Below are 22,487 nucleotides of genomic sequence, written 5' to 3'. Positions count from 1 at the left end.
ACTAAACATGATTGCTCTTTCTAAAAATCAGCATAGCAAGATAAGTCAAATGACATCCTTCTGTGGTGTACCTTTCTATGATTCTATTGTTGACACCTAAATAATTGGACATTGACAGCAAATAGCCTGTTTCTTTGTTTGAAGTTTCATGTAAGACAGAGATGGGCACATACAGGCTTGTCAGAGAACTTGTAGCAATGTACAAACCCATGGTTCCAAACTTCTCATAAACTCCAGGGAATGTCAGTGGACCTAAACCCTGATTCTTCCAAATGTCAAATCTAACTCTTCCCCCATCTCCATTGTCCTGTCAAACTTTGTCTGCCTCCACTGTGAGGTCTGATTGAAGAATCCCAATATGTCCCACTGCAATGCAACTTACCCCTGAGATATCTTTACTGCAGTTCTGTTGAACTGCAGGGTTATCTAACCCTGGAACTCACCCCACCCTGCCCCATTCTCTCTTTTCTCTCCCACTCCCTTCCCTTACCCTCCTGCCAACATCACCTTCCCACCTCCCCACCCCCCCACCCCACCTCAACACCACCAAACAATTCCTCAGAGAAATCAAAACCACATCACTGGTAAAGACATAGGAATGACATCTGGTTCAGCTAAACCACATCATGTAACTCCAATACTGCTCAATGCCAAATATTTACCTCTAATTCCTATATCTCACATACCATCCTGCTATGCACTCTATTTTTTATGACATTGTAAGAGAGTAAGTTCAATGCATGGATAAAAGAACATATACAAAATAAATGTCACTGATTTATGGATTATGCAAAATATTAGACAGAGTCATGGAATTCATTTTCCAAAGACCAGTTAAAATGTCATGGTTCCATGTAATAAAAATGGCATTTGATTTGTTGAATCACAATAAATCAGTTACCCTGATAATATCTACTCCATGGTGTAAACACCGCTATTGTTATAAGGAGTATAGCCTTCAACTTACCATGAACAATACTGAAGAAGGCCTGTTGGTATTGATGTAAAATGCATATAATATGCCAGAAAGCATGCACCAGATAGAAAGAATGACAAATTGCATAAAGTATACTGAAGTAAAGTTCAATAATCCTGGGTATTTTTTAATTGTAAGTAAACTAAATGTTTGAATTATATGTCCCGATTGTGCGCAAGTCCGTGTGGACCTTGGTATCACATCAATAATATTGGGAAAGATGAATAAGGAAGTTGGGACCTAGATGTATATGTGCAGAAGTCATTAATACTGGCAGAACAGGTTGAGAGGGTCGTTAATAAAAGCATTCCGCATCCTTGGCTTTATTAATAGGGGCATATAATACAAGAGCATGGAGGTTATGTAGGACGAGTTTGGTAAGTCACGAATTCGGCCTCAGCTGGAGTTTTATCTCCAGCTCACACCCCACACTTTAGGAAAGATATTGGAAGACATTGGTGAAGGTGCAGAAAGGATTCTGGAAAAGGGAGCCAGGAATGGGGAATTTCAGCTATGAAGATACACTGGAGAAGTTGAGTTTGTTTTCTTCAGATAAAAGAAAGTTGAGAGGAGAGTTGATAGAAGTATTTAAAATCATGAGGCATCTGGATAGAACAGAAAAGAAGAAACTCTTCGCACATGTGAAAGGATTGAGAATGGGAGGGCAAAGATTTAAAGTAATTGGCAAAAGAAACAAAAACGATATAAGAAAATTAAATCATGCACTGAGTGGTTAAGGACTGAGATGCTTTGTCTGATAGTGTGGCGAAGACAGGTTCAATCAGAGCATTCAAAAGGGAACCAGACTGCTATATAAAAAGGAGAAATGTGCAGGGTTACGGTGAAAGGATGGGTGAATGGCACTATGCCAGTGAAGACACAATGGGTGAATGGCCTCCTTCTGTGCTGCAACAGCTTTGTGAGTCTGTACTGTAATGAGTTTGTGACCTTTAAATGTTTAACGTACAATGTCATCCAGGTACTCAACTAATGTGAACCTCTTTAAACAGGATTAAATTAAAAGAATGTTATGACTATTTTCGAGCAGTTTGATTGACAACAGCTTTTGTTTAAACAAGGGTAGTAGCAGTCCATTTTGAGACGGATCTGCAGTTGCAACTTAATGAGATAGGATATAATCATGCATGTAATCCCAATTAATCCATTTTTAATTTTCATGTGTTGTAATGTAACATCACCCAGGGAATAACAGTGTAAGGAACATTTGCATAATAAATTCCTAAAATACTGGAAGTTAACCACATTTTGATGCACAGGGAATTAAATTTGAACACATTATCCTGCATTGTAAAATTAGTATTTCCTTTATACTACCTTGTGTGATCCTAAAAGTCAAGAACAGTTACAACTATGAACTTACATACCTATATGTCCAATTGGATTAGTGTGTAATTACTACCAAAAAAAATTTAAAAACAATATATAAAGCATCATTGCTCTAAATACTCTAGCAAAATTTGACCGTCATTAGTATTATATACTTGACAGTATATTTTTTAAAAAGTGATTTGTGCAATAAATCCGCCTGAGTGGGTTTTATCAGCTTTCATTATTTCCTTCTGATCGTTTTTGCTTTTATTTGATGCTCTAAATATAACTGCAAGCAGCAAAAAGCAAACTGTTGTGCAGAAATGATTGGCCACTGTTTATAGTCTAAGTTTCAATGATAATCTCTGAGTTCTGTGGTGCTGTCATTCTTAGGACGGAGGTGAGGAGCCATTTCTTCACCCAAAGAGTTCATTTTCACAGGAAGTAGTTGATGGCGAAACAATGAATGGATTCAAGAGATGGCTGGTTATAGCACTTGAGGCAAATGGGATCAAAGATTATGGGGAAAAAGCAGGATTAGGCTATTGAGTTGGACGATCAGCCATGATTGTAAGGAATGGTAGAGCTGACTCAAAGGGCCAAATGGCCTCCTCCTGCTCCTAGCTTCTATGTTTCTATGTTATGAACAGTCAATATTTTGAATCAAGATAGTTTTGCTTTGTAATATGAATATACAACTTCAGAAAATGAATCTGAAGATTTACTTTTGCTAATTTTGGCAGTCATTGCTTTTGATTCCTTGATATTTTTTCCGTTGCTATCATTCCTTTTCTAATATCTCATTCAAATGTTCAGATATGAACCCTAAAGCTGGATGTCAGTTAGGTAATAGAGCAATGAGGGAATTACAATCTTGGCTAGTCAGTCTTCACCCAACTTCTATGACTGCTGGTCCTTGCGAGGGCCATTGACTTGGGCCCAACTATGGAAACCCTGGGCAGTCTTAGCGTTCTCAATTTAGGGAGACTGAGGCAATCTGTCAAACTCTTGTACTATTCTGGCTAAGTCCAACTAACTGAGCAGAGATCAGTGGGATGATTTTAACTCTAGCTGCCTAGATAGGATATGTGAGGGTAGGGAATTATGATTATCAATATTGCATATGCACCGTGGAGTCACCGAGAGTAAGTTGGAATGCTATCCTGCTTTCCTGAGCAGTCAGCAATGATAACAATCAAAAATGGATGAGTCTTTTTTTGGTTTGATTTATTATTGTCACATGTATTGGTATACAGTAAAAAGTATTGTTTCTTGCATGCTATAAAAACTTTTTGGAGTGGCGTAACATTTTTTTATAGTGCGCAAGAAACAATGCTTTTCACTGTATACCAATTCATGTGACAATAATAAATTAAATCAAAAAAAGACACCCCCAATTTTGGCACAGTGGTTAGTGCTGCTGTTTTACAGTACCAAGTACAAAGGTTCGATTCCTGGCTTGGGTCAATGTCTATATAGAGCTTGCACAATCTCCACGTGTCAGCGTGGGTTTCCTCTGAGTGCTCTGGTTTTCTCCCACAGTCCAAAGATGTGTGGGTTAGGTTTATTGACTATGCTAAATTGCCACTTAGTGTCAGGGGGAACAAGCAGTGTCAATATGTGGGGTTATCAGGACTGGGTCTGGGTGGGATTGTGGTTGGTGCAGACTCGATGGGTTGAAGGGCCTCCTTCTGCACTGTAGGAATTCTGTGATATGGACAAAACATACCATTCATAAATTACATAGAGGAGAAGGAAAAGGTGCAGAATATAGTGTTACAGTCATAGCTAGGGTACAGAAAAAGATCAGATTAACATATGGTAGGTCCATTCAAAAGTCTGATGGCAGCAGGCAAGAAGCTGGTACATGATCTCAGAATTTTGAACTTTTTTCTCAGCATAAAAGGTGGAAGAGAGTGTGTCCAGTATGCCTGGGGTCCTTGATTATACTGGCTGCTTTTCTGAGGCAGCGGAAAGTATAGACAGATGGATGGGAGGCTGGTTTGCATGATGAACCCTTTCACAACCCTTTGTAGTTTCTTATGGTCTTGGTTAGAACAGCGCATACCAATCTGGAATACAATCAGAAAGGATGCTTTCGATAGTGCATCTGTAAAAATTGGTGAGAGTCGTCATGGACGTGCTGAATTTCCTTAGCCTCCTGAGAAAGTAGAAGCATTGGTTGCCTTTCTTAGCGATAGCATCAGAATGCAGGGACCAGAATAAATTGTTAGTGATCTGACCACCTGGAAACTCGAAACTCTCAACCGTTTCCACTTCATCCCTGTTAATGTAGACAGGGGCATGTCCTGCATGGCCATTTAGATGAGGTACCAGAGGACTTAATGAATTGACACCCTCAGAATGAAAAATAGAATTGTTGGTTTTAGTGTTGACCAACATTGAAATTGGAACAAACCCCCATAAATAAAATCCAAAATCAATCTGACTCTCATTTTTTGGCGCAGTGGAGACCCTTGGGGTGAAAAATTTATATTAAGTTCTTCAAAAGGTTATTGAACAGATTGCATGACTTGGGATTAGTATCTGACTGTTTCTGTGCAAAGGGTCTTGTTCCTTGGAACTCAGTAGGCTAATTTAAAACCATTTTCTCCTTCAGTGTAAGCTTACTTTCCTAGTAGGCCAATGGTTTCAGCATTTATTTAAACAGAAGAAAAGTGTGCTATATTTCGGAGATATGTGCAGAAATATCTGATAATGGGAGCATTATTGTTCTAGGGGATTTTATTTTGAAAATTCTGGATTACAATTATCTTTTTTCAAAATGGCGTCCGGCATTGTGTCAACCTGAGTCTTCCAATTGCACAATGTGTGGAATTTTTTGAACAGAGTGGTCATTTTAACTTGTATCAGGATTTCAAGGTGTTCCAATGAAAAGATTCCAGCAGAATTGCTAGTATATCTCCTATCATGTTTGGTTTGTGCTGATTTGCTTTCTGAGCTGTTGCCATGTTTTCCCGTTCCCCTGACAGGGTGACAATGACTCTTTAAGGCAGTTGAACCATATTCCACAGCTGGATCCACTCTGGAATCATTTTGGTACAAAGAACGCTGTGTAGCTGGGATTCTTGGCAGAATGCCAGTAAGTGGACTGAAGACAATGCACATACTGTGCTTTTCACTCACTCAGACGTTGCACAAATAGCCAAGAAACTGAAGCTTGAATGACAAGAGGGTTTTGCGTTTCAGGGGCTTAGGTGTTCATCAACTGTGACTGTCAATAAGGCCAACAGAGCAAAATATTTCCTTAATTTTTCAGACCTTGGCCTGTGTTTTGGTTCCTTATTAAGAATGTACAAGGGATGAGAATACAAGCTGTGGCAATCCTTTGCTGTTTGTGGTAATGATCTAGGTCCTCTTTCTCAACCCTTACAATTGGTCACCTTACATTTCTGATGTGGCATTGACCAAGTCAAAGATATTGGGACAGATGACCCAAAAGCTTGGTCAGTTATGTTTTAAAGTGTGTCTTAAAAGAGGGTAAAGATATTTGGGGAGATAATTTCAGAGTCCAGACGGTTGACAGCATAGTCACCCATAGTGGGGAAAATGAGCTGAAGATATACAAGATGCCAGAGTTAGAGGGGTTATTCACTAAGGAGAGGGGCTATGTTTTTGAGGATGAGTGTGTGATACAGCTGATAGGATGGAGGAGGTAGATGTTCTGAGGGAAGATGTATTAGCAATTTTGAAAAACCTGAGGGTCGATAAGTCCCCTGGGCCAGATGGGATTTATCCTAGGATACTTTGGGAGGCAAGGGATGAGATTGTGGAGCCTTTAGCTTTGATCTTTGGGTCCTCACTGTCCACGGGGATTGGTGCCAGAGGACTGGAGAGTGGCGAATGTTGTTCCTGTCTTTAAGAAAGGAAATAGGAATGACCCTGGTGATTATAGGCTAGTTAGCCTTACTTCAGTAGTCAGTAAGTTAATGGAAAGGGTCCTGAGGGATAGGATTTATGACCATTTGGAAAGATGCGGCTTAATCTGGGATAGTCAGCACGGTTTTGTGAGGGGTAAGTCCTGCCTCATAAATTTGATTCAATTCTTTGGGGAAGTAACTAAGTTTGTAGACAAAGATAGACAATTGATATCGTATACATGGATTTTAATAAGGTGTTTGATAAGGTTCTCCATGGTAGGCTCATGAATAAAGTAAGGTGTGAGATAGAAGAAAATATAGCCGATTGCATAAGTAACTGGCTGTCTCATAGAAGACAGAGGGTGGTGTGGAGGGAAAATTTTCAGACTGGAGGCCAGTTATCAGCAGTGTACCACAGAGATCAGTGCTGGGTCCTCTGCTATTTGTGACTTTTATCAATGACTTGGAAGAGGGGGCTGAAGGGTGGGTTAGTAAATTTGCTGATGACACCAAGATTGGTGGAGTAGTGAATGAGGTGGAGGGCTCTTGTAGGCTGCAAAGAGACATTGATAGGATGCAGAGCTGGGCAGAAAAATGGCAGATGGAGTTTAATCCTGATAGTGGAGTTGGACACTTTAGGAACTTTCAAGCAGTTATTGGATAGGCACATGGAACACACCAGAATGATAGGGAATGGGATAGCTCAATCTTGGGTTCCGACATAGCTCGACACGACAACGAGGGCTGAAGGGCCTGTACTGTGCTGTACTGTTCTATGTTCCACTATGCTTTCTGAAGTCAATAACTATCTCCGTGGTTTTACTGACATTGTTGGAGAGATTATTGTTGTCACACCATTTAAGAACATAAGAACATAAGAAATAGGAGCAGGATTAGGCCATCCAGCCCTTCGAGCCTGCCCCGCCATTCAATAAGATCATGGCTGATCTGTCGTGTCTCAGTTCCACATTCCCGCCCTCTCCCCATAACCCTTAATCCCCTTGCCTATCAAAAATCTATCAACCCGCATCTTAAAAATATTTAGCGAGGCAGCCTCCACCACTTCAACGGGCAGAGAATTCCAGAGATTCACCACTCTTTGAGTGAAGAAGTTCCTCCTCAACTCCGTCCTAAACCACCCCCCCTTTATCTTGAGGCTGCGCCCCCTAGTCCTACTGTCCTTTCTGAGCGGGAAGAGCGTCTCCACCTCTATCCTATCCATCCCATTCATCACCTTATATGTCTCAATGAGATCTCCCCTCATTCTTCTAAACTCTAACGATTACAAGCCTAGTTTATTCAGCCTCTCCTCATAGTTCAACCCCCTCAACTCTGGTATCAGCCTAGTAAACCTCCTCTGCACTCCCTCCAAGGCCAAAATATCCTTGCGCAGGTGCGGCGCCCAAAACTGCACACAGTACTCCAGCTGCGGCCTCACCAGTGCCCTATACAGTTGCAGCAAGACCTCCCTACCTTTATATTCAATCCCCCTCGCTATGAAGGCCAGCATCCCATTCGCCTTCCTGACCACCTGCTACACCTGCAGGTTGGGTTTTTACGACTCATGCACAAGGACCCCGAGGTCCCTCTGCACCGTCACATGCTGCAGTTTTTCGCCATGTAAGTAATAATCCTTCCTACCATTATTCCTACCAAAGTGGACCACCTCCCATTTGCCAACATTAAATTCCATTTGCCAGTTCCTGGCCCATTTGCCCAGCCTATCTAGAATCTTCTGCAGACTTTCCACACCCTCCGCACAATTTGCCGCTCCACCAATCTTGGTGTCATCAGCAAATTTCGACACCATACACTCGGTTCCCTCCTCCAGATCATCTATATAAATGGTAAATAGCTGAGGCCCCAGCACCGACCCCTGGGGCACTCCACTAGTCACAAACCGCCAATCCGAATAGCGCCCATTGACCCCCACTCTCTGCCTCCTATTTGACAACCAATCCTCTATCCACGCTAACACCCTACCCCCAACTCCATGCCCCCTTACCTTCTGTAATAACCTCTTGTGAGGTACCTTATCAAACGCCTTCTGAAAATCAAGAAAGACCACATCCACCGGCTCTCCTTTATCCACCGCTCTAGACACATCCTCATAGAACTCCAATAAATTCGTCAGACACGACTTCCCCTTAACGAAACCGTGTTGCGGATTCTACACTCTTTCCTGTACTCCATCTTATCATTGTTTGAGATTTTTTAACATGCGCATGTCAAGTGAAAAGGTGTCATTGAGACCTGAGTGTACTTTTATCTTGCTGACCAGTGCTGGAATCTGCAATGATTTCCCCACTAGGCGGATTGAGCAGTGAGCTGGAAGATCCCAAGAAAGGAACATTTTCTAATTTCCCTATAGGACCAGGAGTACCCGTCCAGACCATGTAACTTTTCTTTAAATTACCTAGAAGCATGGGGACCTGATAAATTCCTGTTGCTTTCTCCATGGCAATGCCTCAACCAATCAACTTAGCAACTAATCGGCATTCATTTCTCCTGTAATACATTGTTAGGATTTTTTTGAAATTTGGCATTCTTGTGTTTGTCTTGATGAGTGCAAGATGTCACTCTATTCATGTAAAAGAAACTTGGGCCTCCTCTGCTGTCAGTTTCCACACCTTTCTCAATCATGGAATGATCTTGAGAGGCAATTCTGCCTCTTACCTGGCCTTGGCAAGTGCTACTTTCCATAAGAACATTATAGATTAGTGTATGGGTAGGTCATGCAGCCTCCTATCCTTTCATGTCATTCAGTAAGATCATGATTCAACTTTTGCATCAACTTCAGTTTCCCATCCTTGATTCCTGCCAACTTCCCGTTTGATAGGAATTTAAATGTGGGTGAGGAGCAGCCATTAAGTTTCTATATATTGCTATTTGTTCACCACCCAGAACTGGACAAATCTAATATCAAGCCTCCTAAGAGGCTCACAACACTAAGGATCCAGGTTTGATTCCCAACTTGGGTCTCTGTCTGTGTGGAGTTTGCACATTCTCCCTGTGTCTGCATGGGTTTCCTCTGCGTGCTCCTTCCTCCCACAGTCTGAAATTGTACTGGTTAGATGCCATTGGCCATGATAAATTCTCCTTCAGTGTACCCGAAAAGGTGCCAGAGTGTGGCAGCTAGGGAATTTTCACAGTAACTTCACTGCAGTGTTAATGTAAGCCTGCTTGTGACACTAATAAACAAACTAAACTTACCTAAGAATCTAATCTCTGATCTGTCTGGGGATCTGTATGACTTAATGCATCTGTGAGTGAATTTGCTGAACAATGGATTGCAGGGAGTGGGGAATGTGACCTCGGAAATAATTAAAATGTCAACTTCAGTGTTGAAGTGTTGGTGTCCATCTCTGACCTTGAGGGAGGTCCACAAAGATCAAATGAATTCTGAAGCGTGTAACTCACCTCCCCTTTCAAAATTAATTTGAATCTGGTAGCAAGTCAATGTAATTTCCTGGCATCCAGCAATAATCATGACATCAAGAAGGATAAGCAGGCAATCACATTGAAGAATTCTCACAGATTGCAAACCAGCACTGATTATCCTTCACCTTTTATAGATATAGCATAAAGTGAAACAGAGATTTGGATGTACATATTAGAAACTGTAATACTCTAACAAAGTTGAAAATATCTTTCATGACATTTAAATAAAGATGAAAATCGTTAGGATAATAGAAACATATGACATGTTTGAGGCTGCTCCTCAACCTCATTTAAATCGCTATCAAATGGGAAGTTGGCAGGAATCAAGGATGAGAAACTGAAGTTGATGTAAAAGTTGAATCATGATCTTACTGAATGACATGAAAGGACAGAAGGCTGTATGACCTACCCATACACCTATTTATAATGTTCTTATGGGAAGTAGCACTTGCCAAGACCAGGTAAGAGGCAGAATTGGATTTCAAGGTCATTCTGTGATTGGAAAAGGTGTGGAATTACAGCAGAGGAAGCCCAAGCTTTCTTTACATGAATAGGATGACATCTTGCATCATCAAGCCAAACATGTATGATTAGTTTTCCAGGACCAGAGAGTTTGCAAATATCTTCCGTTTTCTCCTCCACCCCACCACTTCCAACTTTCTTTTCTTTTCCTTAAAAATCTGGGTTTTTGCTGATTTCTTCTCGTCCTGACAAAAGGTCATTGACCTGTTACACTAGGCTAATCTTTTTCTAGGAAATCTGAAGATCTGCCACTGGGGTATTGAGCGGTAGCTGACCTCATGTCAGTTGTCAGCAGGACCCTGAGGTGGAACTTTTGCCACAGGGGCCAATTAACATGCAGGTAGTGGGGCTGCCATCCGCTCAGAGGGTTACCAACTCAGCAGCACAGCCACGAAGGGTGGTCACTGCTGAGATACTCCAGGGAGAGGTGCTTCAATGGTTAGGTGCCGGGGAAGAAGAGCTATCATTTTGGGAAGGAAGGTAGGCCAGATATACATGTAGGTCGTGGCAATTGTGGGAGGTGTGGTGATGGTGTATCAGTAGTGCTGTTGTTGCATGGTGGCCATTCTTGTTGTGGCGCCCTTCCTTTGGTCATGGGGTACCCATCAAGGAGAGGCCCCTCTGGAACACACTGAGAAGCTGCTCAGGTTTGGAAGCCTCGTCGCCTGACAACAGGGCCCTCTGACATCAGCAAAATGCTAAGGTCAAAGGTAATCTTTAGCTGGACCATTAAGTGGATCAATTGATTGGCTGGTAGATGGTTGAGCCATTGGGGTATTCTCCACTGGCACTATTATGAGAGCAGGAAGATATTTGATTCTCTGCCGTATTATTAGCTCTCCCATCTCCCAACTTAATCCTGAACGGATGTGACATTTCTGCCCTTTAAATCTTTTTATTCTTCACAGGCAGTCCATGACCTACTGCATAACTCCAGTATTTTTAGTTTTTAGTTCACAAAAATATGTAATAGCAAGTGTAATAATCTTTTAGCATTCTCTTTCTTGCAATTTTTAGTGTACAATTGTTTCGTTTTCTATTATAGCTAAACTTGAAGTAAAAGTAATCAATGGTACGAAATGGGCAATAGCAAATCATCAGCTCATTTCACAGCAGGTCTGATTTCCTTTTTCATTGTGTTTGTCAGGCTAATTAGTTTTTAAACTAAGATTGTCATCTGCATTTCCTCTGTAATTCTGTGCACGTAATAAAGGAAGTACTTGCATTTTAACATTGAGATATTCTCAAAACCATCCTAAAGTTCCTCATGCGGAATGGATTAATTTGAAGTGTTATCATTATTGTTATTTAGGTAAATTGAGGAGTTACTACGTAATTACTACCTATTCATAGCAATAAGATAGATGGCCAATTAACCTCTGTGTTGGTGTTAACTGGAGGAAAACTGTTGGCCAGGACAACAGAAGATCTCCCTCCTTCTTTTGAATCAGGCCATGGAATTATTTGTTATCCATTTGAATCAATTGATCAGACAAACGTGGTTTGTTTTTTTGGGGACTGGAGGGCAGAAAGAATATTGCAGGAGTCTCAAAGGGGCTTCGATGCCAGTGAGAATTCCTTGATTGATTGTCTTGGTCCCCACCAATCAATGACGTAATGCGAATCCTGATTTTAAAAGTCAGGCTCCCTATCTGCCTCAATTTAAATTTAATTATTTAACCTTTTACACTTGATAGAATCCTCTACCTTTAATTGTCCATTCATGTTGGTGTGCCAATCACGACAGATCCCCTATGACATGTAGCTGAACCCACCAGAAGAGCACAGCTAAGTACAGCTTCCGGGAAAAGAATGTCACACCCTGGCATTGCCCCCCGGATATTTTGAAAACCTATGTTACCTTCCCTGCCAGCAGACTTTGTGGGACTAGTCCCTTTTTCAGCAATCTGTTTAAAAACAGGATGGGAAAACTCAAGAACTGTACTGAAGGGCTCCCCTTTTGCTTTGCTCAATACTTGGTCAAAGAATGGTAAAACTCCATTCCTCTGATTCCTAGTGAGTTAAATTTTACCTGAGTTCCTTGATGTCACACTCGGTCAAATTCTGCCTTGTTGACCAGAGCAGTCACTCTCACCTCACCTCACCTTTGGAATTCAGATCTTTGGTCCAAGGTTGTAATGAGGCCAGGAGCCAAGCGCACCCGTCAGAATCCAAACTGACCGTTTGCGAGCAGGTTATTAATAAAGTGCTGTTTGATAGCACTGTCAATGACACCTTCCATCATTTTGTTGATCATTGACAGTAATCTGACAGGGTGATGTGTTGCTTTTTGTGAACAGGACATGACTGGGCAATTTCCACATTTCCAGGAAGATTCCAGAACTTTGGCGATATTTAAACAGCATGTGGATGCTTTACTATTCAGAGGGACAGCTCGCTCAATTTTGACACAAGTCAACAGGTTTTAGTGGGGAAAACTTTGTTGGAAATGGTTGTGCCTTTTTCACTTCCAGGGCCTAGATTGGTGTTGGCTCGTTCTTCTATTTTTCTTCTTATTTGATTTTATTTATAGCCATTGGATACAACTGGGTGCTGGGTTATTTCAGACGGCAGTTAAAAGTTAACTACATTACTGTTGGTATGAATAACATGTAAGCCAAACCAGAAAAGGATGATAGATTTCCTTCCAAAGGATATGTGATACACTGAAGTTGTACTTCTAATGAAATATTTTATTTGCGGTGTACACTGATGTCAATGCAACCAGTTGATTGATGTTTGCTGAATTTCCTGCACTTCAGTCAGCTTGTCAAAAGTGTCTGACAGGCTGCATTCACATTTTGGCTTATTTGTTTTAAAGCATCCATATGGTTAGTCTCTCTGAAATTATTCTTTTTCTCACTACTTGAAAAATTCAAGATTTGTGGAAGTTTCCTCCATTGGAGTTTTCTAAAAAACAACTCCAAATCTCGAGGATAAAATTGCAAAATCTGTCACGGACGCAAACTTATCCATGCGGATTTTGCACATAGGAACTCGAAAACCTGATGTGTATGTGTTTGGGTGCCTCACTCGGTGCTAACAGTTGTTGCTCAAATGAGCAGGTCCAAAGAAGACGGGATTTTGCATCTGATTATCATCCAGCAATGTTAATGGCCCACACAAAGCCTCGCCTTTGAAATTCCAGGTAAGGTGGATGGGAGCTGGAGGAGGAATGGCTGGACTTTGGAGTATGATGGGCAGGGCTGGGAGATTAGGGAAATAAAAACATCATTCAAGTCTGCAGCATTTGATTGGCCAGTTGAGCGAAGTACAACCTTAATAGGTTTATTTAAGAAAAATCCAGAAATCCCAGCCTCTTCACTTTCCTTTCTGACATTCCTCAATAAGATGTTAAAACAATGATGGGGAAAACCGAGGGTTTATGGCTGAATAGGACAGTGTGGTGATGGCTCTACCAATTATGTTTTTAAGATTTAAATTAAAGTTTGAAAGTTTATTTATTAGTCACAAGTAAGGCTTACGTTAACAATGCAATGAAGTTACTGTGAAATCCCCCTAGTTGCCACATTCCGACACTTGTTCGGGTCAATGCATCTAACCAGCATGTCTTTCTGAGTGAAGTACGTGTCTTAAGCCTTAGGATAATATACCCCTCAGTAAAAGTAGATTATATATAATCCCAAACTAAATTGTTCTCTACGGTCAAAAAAAGTATTGCAAAGCTGTACTTTGCTGGTGTATAATCATAGAATATACAGCACAGAAGGAGGCCCATCTTGACCATACTGATTCATTGCTATAGCAATCCAACCAGTCCCACTGTCTGGTTCTATTATCATAATGATTTAATATAAATTTTAACAAATCATTCCTCTCTTTAGAGCTCAGAATTGTGTCACATTGTAGTTTCTTGTACTGGCATCAGGAAATGTGAAAGGCAATGGTTTTGATGTCAGCGTGTTTGTGCTAGGAACAGTTTGCATTAGTATTGCATAAAGGTAACCTGATTTCCCATCTTTTATTTCTCAAAATGAACCTATAAAACTATTGATGAACTACTCCAAAACAAAGTCAGAAACATGGGGCTGGACTTTACCATTTCCACCCCCCACTCATCAGGTGTGCTTTTGGTAGAGGTGGGGGGAATGAGAGGTCACATAAAACTTGTCGGGTGAATAAGCCCAATGTCTTCATGCTCATCCCTCACCTGGTCTCTATAATAAACAGGCCGCCTACCCTTACACCTATTGAGGACAATTACTGTCCACTTAAGATCCCCATGCTTGCTGGCAGAAGATGGACTAGAGTTATTTTTTTTAACCACCTTTGGTAAAAGGCCAGAAGGAGACAAATATCTCCTTCATGGGGTGCCCTGTGGGCATCTGGGCAATTCCCCTGTAGTCTTACCATTCTCCACACCCCCAACCACATACACACTTTGTATCTTCCCGCCTAGTGTTCAAAACCCACTCCTGCCACCTCCCTCACCCTCCTCCCTAGGTTCCCCAATACCTCCCCAGATTAACCTGATATCTCTGTTTCCAGTTCCAGTAGTGCCCATTACATGGTTGTGGTGCTCCTGGGACTGCTGGAGCTGCTGGCCAGTCAGATTGGTTAACAACTATTATAGGCGGGACTTCCACCATCACCTCATTAAGGCAGTCTGGAGTGGGTTATGGCTGTGGGGCGACCTTGTTTCAAGTAGGTGATTTTGGATCAAATTTTGGAGAGAGCGGTAAGCCACCCCCCTCCCCCGACCACCCCCCCCCCCCCCCCAACCCCCCCCCCACCCCATCCCACCCCATCCCACCCCCTGACACAAACATGAAGTAGCAATGCTGGATCTGACCTTGATGAATGCTTTGCTAATGAAGTCCTCTTTATAATAACAGATTCCACTCCCAATGTGAGTGCTGTCAAATTAAGTATTCCATTCAGATGCTGACCTTTTGAAAACATAAATTGTATGGATTATTCTGAGCTGACTGATAGGAAATAAATAATAGGGGTGATATATGGTTTAATGATGAATTTTGCCAATTGCTATTCTGACCATGTGAAATGATAGTATTAATGTTTTGTGATCTTTGTAGCCAAGATGATCAGGATGTAGTGGACCAGTTCACACACTAAAAGGTGAGCAACTTGCATGTAAACCTAACTGACAAGTTGAACCACCAACCACCACTTGATATCATCCAAGCCTAATTGAAGACGAAATGCATCATCTCATGAACTGGCTTTCTGTGCAATACACTCTCTTATAATGTTACTTTCAATGTTTGTGTTCAGTTCTCAAACTAATATGTTTTTGTCATTTCTCAGCTTTGAGCTGCAAGGTAATGCTACATAGAACTATTTATGCATCATTACATAAGGAGGGTTTAGCTTTTCACTGTAATCTGCCCAAGCAGATCTCTGCACACTTTGCTTGTGGAACAGGCAGAGTGGGTTGGGGTTGAGTTGGTGGCTATGGTGGGGTGGGGGGCTGGAAGAGTTGTTTGCGTTGTTTGTTGACTCAAGTGGCACAGTCAGCCTACTCTTCTTAAAAGGGAAGCTGCACAAAAATATTTGTGCAATATAAATTATTTGCAGAGTGAATGCCATAGAACACAAAAGTTTCCAGCATGATAGATGCAGTGCTGGGTACATTTTGGCCTGGCAGAATTCAGGAGACCCTCCATGTGTCTCCTCTAAGGTAGTAGGAGTAGTTGGCTAACAGTAGTTAGCTCTCAGATTTTGGAGCCTGTGACCTATTGACCTTCCTGTGCCGCAGAAAGTCCAATCATCAGAAGCAGCTGGCAAAGGTCAGTGAATGCATCATGACATGTTACCATCTACCCATCACAACACCAACTTCTCACGCTATTCAATGCATCACACCCTACGTTGTGTGTTTTTGCCCCTTGTACTTTCTTAGTAGGTATACATCAAGGTCCTAACAACACATACAGGATTGATTGACACACACATATGTCAGTTCATTTATTAAGGATTCAGGAGTTTGTAAAAGTATTACACAGTTGAGAACATATACAACTGTCTGAGTTGACAAATTCCTCAGAACAAACTAAGACTGGATCACATGGTACATTGTATCATTTTCTCTCTGGTGATGTATACAGAAAATATAACGACATCTATTTTGTGTATTATGACACCCATCAGCAGCACTGTCTGACGTTGAGAACTTAGGACTCGCATCCACTTCACCCTCACAGATCTGCTACCAGCCCACCCCAACCACGCCACTCCTCTTCCCTCACACCAACCATTTTGATTTCCTGCTTTCAGACACCTGAGAACTGTCACTGACTAGCTACTAAGGAAATTTGGCATGACAGCTACGATTCTCACCAGCTTTCACAGATGCACCATAGAAAACATTCTTTGGTATGGCTCCTGCTCTGCCCAAGACCGCAGGAAACAACAAAAGGTTGTGAATGTAGCCTAATCCATCATGCAAACCAGCTTCCGATCCACTGACTCTGTCTACACTTCCCGCAGCCTCAGCAAAGTAGCCAGCATAACTAAGGACCCCACACACCCTGGACATTCTCTCTTCCACCTTCTTCCTTCAGGAAAAAAATACAGAAGTCTGAGATCACGTACCAACCGACTCAAGAACAGTTTCTTCCCCACTGCTGTTAGACTTTTGAATGGATTACCTTGCATTAAGTTGATCTTTCACTACACCCTAGCTATGACTGCAACACTATATTCTGCACTCTCTCGTTTCCTTCTCAATGAACGGTATGTTTTATCTGTAGAGCACGCAAGGAACATTACCTTTCACTGTATGTTAATACATGTGACAATAATAAATCAAATCAAATCAAATGCAGCAGAATGAAGCAAAAACATGGTCTCCCAACCCATCACTGATGACCAAGAAACTTCAGCCCTTAATATGAATAGGCTAGCTAGTTCTCTGGCAACCCCACTGCAACCCACACCACCCATCCACCACCATTGCCCTAGCCTACCCACCACCCCCTGCCCCCCCAACAAACACACACATACAAACATACTCCCTTCACTCCTCCAATGATGCAGCAACACTCTTTGGAAAATCCAGAAACTCAACACATCTTCAAAAACACTGCAGAATACTTTTGGGCACTTTGAAATGAACAAAATTACAAAAAATTACATGACTTGCAATTTGGGTGCCTGATCCTTTTAAATAACATTAGGAATCCTGGCATCATGTCAGCTAGTTGGGCTGATGGAGATGGTGACCAATATTCCCTTGTTTCATAAATGCAGCCTATTCATTTCAATGTGCAGCACCTGTCAATTTATTTCCAACACAAGGACTCCAGCACCTGTGTTCAGCCAGAACTCTTCAGTAGCAGGTTTTTGAAGAGTGTCTCAGCTGAACAATCACTGATCCATTGAAAAAAAAATCTTGAGATGTCCAGCACCTCTCCTAGTTCCTCCACGCTTTAAAAATCTGGATAAAGACCAACATTGACATTCACGTCATCTCATGTGGCGTCAGCTCTTACTTTGGGACACTGCTGTGGCTCTGCTGAGGAAGTTTGATAAATTTCTTGTCAGTGACCTCTAGGAGTTCAGAGCCAAGAGGGCACAGCTGCAGAGTACATACAGGACAGTTGATATTCGGGAAGCAGGATTGGCATGGGATGTGGATGTGTCAAGGATTCAGACACTGTATTGTGCTGAAAGAGAGCAGCATGTTTCACTTAAATCGCTACTGCTGCCTCTTCTGCCAGCTGGGGCTCAGCATTTAAAACATACTGGGTGGAATTTTACTGGTTTGGCTTCCCAATTGATGGGCAGAACAAGCCAGTAAAATTGCATGCAAGCCAAGAAATCAGGATGGCCCCCAATTTCTTGACTCTCTCAAATCTTATCTGGTGGATTTCCAGTGCAATCAGCCTGTCACCCATTTCCGGCGAGAAACTGAATAAATTATTTAAATTCATTTAAATCTTAATTTGCATGTGTTTAGTGAGCGCTGAATTGTCCACTTGCTTTTATGCCTTCGCCGGGAGAGGTTCTCTCCGGCATGGAAAACACATGCTCCCCATGAATGGGAAACAGTCATGTTGCCCTTGCCAGTAGAATTGGAGGCCATTGAGGCCACCTTGGGGAGGCAGAGGGCATGGGGAGTGCCCCTTGGGCATTACCAGCCCATCTTTGCACTGCTAACTGGCATCTTGGCACTGCCCACTGGGGCCAGGCCAAGGCAGCCCAATCAGAGAGTGTGAGAGAGGGGAGAGTCTGTTGCAGTTCTGCAGCTCTGATCAATGGAAAGAGGTTGGACGCAATCACCTGGATGGCAGGTTGGGTGGCAGGGGCTACATTTTCGGGCAGTGTGGGGTTCGCTATCAGCCGCAGGCCCCTGTAATGGGGGGTGCGGGGGGGTGGTTGAGACTGGCTGCAACAGCAGAAGCCTGACAGATCTCTCTGTCAGGCCTCTACTGTTGCTATTGTGCATGTGCAGACACAGAGGTCTATACACACATAATAGCTCCCTCTGCTGCTGGCTAGTGAATTAGGACCTGTCCACTGCCTGTAGTAGCTGAAAATGGTCTAGCCCACTTCTTTCTTGCACTATGTGCACAAGATTGGGTGTAAAGATTCACCAAAAAAACAGATCTACAACTCATCTGTTCGACACTTTGAATTTTGCTCATAAAATTCCACTCACTGTAGAAAATAATCCAGTCCATGACTCTATTCATTCAATTTCTCAGTCTGCCCATATTGAAGGCTTTGGTGGTGCCCAAAGCTTGAATGTCATCATTATGAACATACCTAAGAGGAGAACTGGTGCTACAAATTCTTGGAAGAATGGGTGTTTTGTTTAGAGAAAGTACAGTTGTGAAAGAAAACCATTTGCAATGTTAGCTAGCAGTTACAGGGAATGAAAGCCTAATGGGATACAGTCTGATTCACATTTTCAGTAAAGACACTGCTGTGCAACAACGCTTAGGGTTGCCAGACCTCCATCCAGAGTTGGCCTGAGGTCGCCAGGAATTGAAGATTAATCTCCAAACTACTGTGTGCAATTTCAGAGAAAAATTATAGGACCATTGAATTTTGTTTAAGTTCTCTTTGAACATTTCTCTCACTATAAGAACATTGAACATGTTGGGAGCTGGGTATGGGGGGGCTGTTCGTTTAATGGTCAAGCATCATCTGATTGGGCAATGAGTCTCTCTGCTATCTGAGTGGCATGGGAAAGCAGTGAGTCACAAGAATGGATGTGTTGCCCAATTGATGGCTGGAATGTGGGGGCAAGTCAGGTGATGAAGCTTCTGGAACACATTTACTTACAGTTCGCAACCCTAAAGGAGGCACGGAGGCAATATTGTCAGCCATTCAATAGATTTTCAAGAGTGTGTCTGCCCGAAGATCAGACGATCTTTTACTGCCTAAATAAATCAATTCCTTAAATTTCACTCTCCCCAGCTGGTGGACATTCAGGCAGTGGGGAGGGGTATAACATAGTAGGAGGAGGTTTCCCCCTGGGTTACCATCCCTTCTAACCTTCCAAAAAGAATGGACAAGGCTTCAGACAGGCTGCCAGCCTTGGCCAGTTCAAGCCATTTCCTGCCCAGCCGCAATTTCTAAGCTGGTGGGAGGATTTCCTGGGCAAGGTGGAAGCCCAAAAATGATTGGGCTTAGGTGTTGGGAGGGAAGTGGATGGGGGTTGTGGTGTTGGGCCCCTTTTAACTTCAGACTTCCCACTCTCCGCCCTTTCATCTAGCATCCCAATCACCCACTTTCCAAACCGCCAGGAAATCCTTACTTTTCCCAGCCTGGGACCCTGAAAACCTAACTTGCCGTCCAGTCCCACGTCATGGGCTCTGTTATTTCTGTGTACTTTCTCTTCTCTTCTCTCCGCTTCAGAGACTGGAGAGCTGTTGGCCAATCAGATTTCTTCTGAGTGAGAGCTAGCAATCTCATCTGCAGCCAACTGGCACTCTTTGGAGATATGTTCCTTGCCGACTCTTTGAATGCCAGAAAGGAAAACCTTCTCATCCAAGATATCCTGGCCAATGTCCCTATCACTTCCAAATATAATTTTAAATGAAACAAGTGACACAGATTGAATCACACCTAGAGCTAAAGTCAGGCACTTGGATTTCTTTAGGTAACGATGTTAATTTGACCTTGTTTATATATTCATGTTTCATTATAGAACAGATGTTACATGAAACCCGGGATACAACTGTTCACTTTAAATAATTCCAATAATATTAAATCTGAATACTCGATTTCCAATCCCGAGATTTTTCGTTTAAGTGCCAAGGTTGATTGACACTTGAAGCTGCTCTCTGCTGTTACTGACAAATTCATATCAAAATGAATGCATTGCTCTAGTATTAAGTTCACCTTGTAAATTTTCCCAATTGCACATTTTAACCTCACACTATCATGCAATTACAGCCTCCAGTGGTTGGTGACATATTGCAATTGACTGTGAATAGATTCAAAATGTTCTGACTCAGTATTCTAACCAGTTTCTTCAAATAGCAGCTTTACTGTTTTACAATCCTAAAAGCTTAAAACTATTTTGTTGTTTCTCTCCATTTCAAATTTACCGGATCACTGTAAGTTCAGTGACTCTCTCTTCAATTTTTAAATAACGCCCTATTGATCTCTCAAGGTATGCAAATATACTGGCTAAGAGTAGTCATCAGATTGAGCAAGATTAGAGGGCAAATGGATAATTAAATCAAGCTGGTTGGGATGCAGATAAGAATGGGGAAGGGAAGAGGGAAAAATAGATTGGGGGGAATGATAAAGTGAGAAGGGAAGATAAATAAGGAAAGAGCAAGAATGGTAAATAAAGGAAGAGGGGAAAAAAGGAGAGGGGAACAATGGTGGACAACGTTAATGGGGAGGAAAGTTGGTGAACTGCAGTGGTGAGTATGATATTTGTTCCTTTCATGAATCCTCATCATGAGGATGGCTGAGGGAGTGGAATGCATCATTAACTTACTCTTCTACCCAGCTCCCAGTGAGGCAATTGTTGAGCTCTTAACCATTCAGCCTGATGAGGGGAGGATTTGCTGTTGGTCCTGTGAAACAGAGAAACCTCTTTTAGGAAGAGTGCAAGGGTTTGATGAACACTGGGAATGCCGAGAGTAGGGAGTAGCACCTGCTCGCACCATTTTCTGGCACAGGGATGGAATTATGTGTCAAAGATGTCTCATCATGTTTGGATGGTTAGCGCTGCTGCCTCACAGAGCCAGTGATCCTGGTTCAATTCCAGCCTTGGGTAGCTGTCTGTTTGTACGTTCTCCCTGTGTCCATGTGGGTTTCCTCCAGGTGCTCCAATTTCTCCCACACTCCAAAGACGTGTGGGTTAGGTTGATAGGCCATGCTAAATTGGCCCTGAGTGTCAAGTAGATTAGCTGGCTAAATATGTACGGTTATGGGGATAGGCCTTGGCTGGGATTGTGGATGATGCAGATTTGATGGGACAAATAGCATCCTTCTGCACTGTAGGGAATCTATGATTAAAGGGAACATCTTTTTTTAAAGTCATAATAATGTAAAGATGGCAAATACCCCAAAATTGGCAGATTTAAGAAATTCCCAGAAACTTCTGAGGAAGAAGCTTTATTTGTTGCCTTCTGAGATTTTGACATTTTTTTGTGTCTGTCTTGCATTCTCACTAAAGAATTTCATACTGATTGTGCCGGAGGCCGACTGAATGTGGCAGAATAAATTAAACCATTTAAAATAACATTTCATTAACTGATTGGCATTGCTACATTTCAATTTTGTGTTGTAATAGATTGAATTCAGTTATTTTTTAAAGAAATAATTAGAGTTATATCCTGACTCAGAAGAAAGTACTTGAATTGAGATCTGATGTTCTCTCTGCAATCCCTCTCCATTTTAGCCCCGGATAAAAAATTAAGAATTAGCGATAATAAGAATGCAGATTTTATTGTTCAATTTATTTCTACTCTGTTCGATTAAACTAATTATGTATAATAGTTAAGCATTTAATCAAACAAACGAAAGATCTTTTTTACATAACCTGAAATTACAATGGCCCTGACACAATGCCAAATTTTACTTTGCATTGGCATCAGTCGAGAGTAGAATGGGTGAGGTGTAAAGTGGGTGGTAGATCTGATGCTATCAGTTTTTCGCTGAGCAAACCCACAGTTCCTCATCCATGCCTTTACCTAATTCCATTTATATTTTGATTTAACCAGCAGTTAGGAATGTAAAACAAATCTTTTCTCTGTATTGGCTATATACATTGACAGTGATGCATGTGCAACCACCGGAGTTTTGATGGCAATTGAGGTCAAAATAATGTCCATATTCTTTCATATGAATTTTCTAGGTCGTTCAAGATATACAATATTATTTGA

The sequence above is a fragment of the Carcharhinus amblyrhynchos genome, chromosome 3 (genome assembly GCF_965287045.1).
Source record: "Carcharhinus amblyrhynchos chromosome 3, sCarAmb.v2.hapA, whole genome shotgun sequence".
Taxonomy (NCBI): Eukaryota; Metazoa; Chordata; class Chondrichthyes; order Carcharhiniformes; family Carcharhinidae; genus Carcharhinus; species Carcharhinus amblyrhynchos.
The sequence above is the reverse complement of the archived record's forward strand: the minus strand, read 5'-3'. Positions refer to the sequence as shown.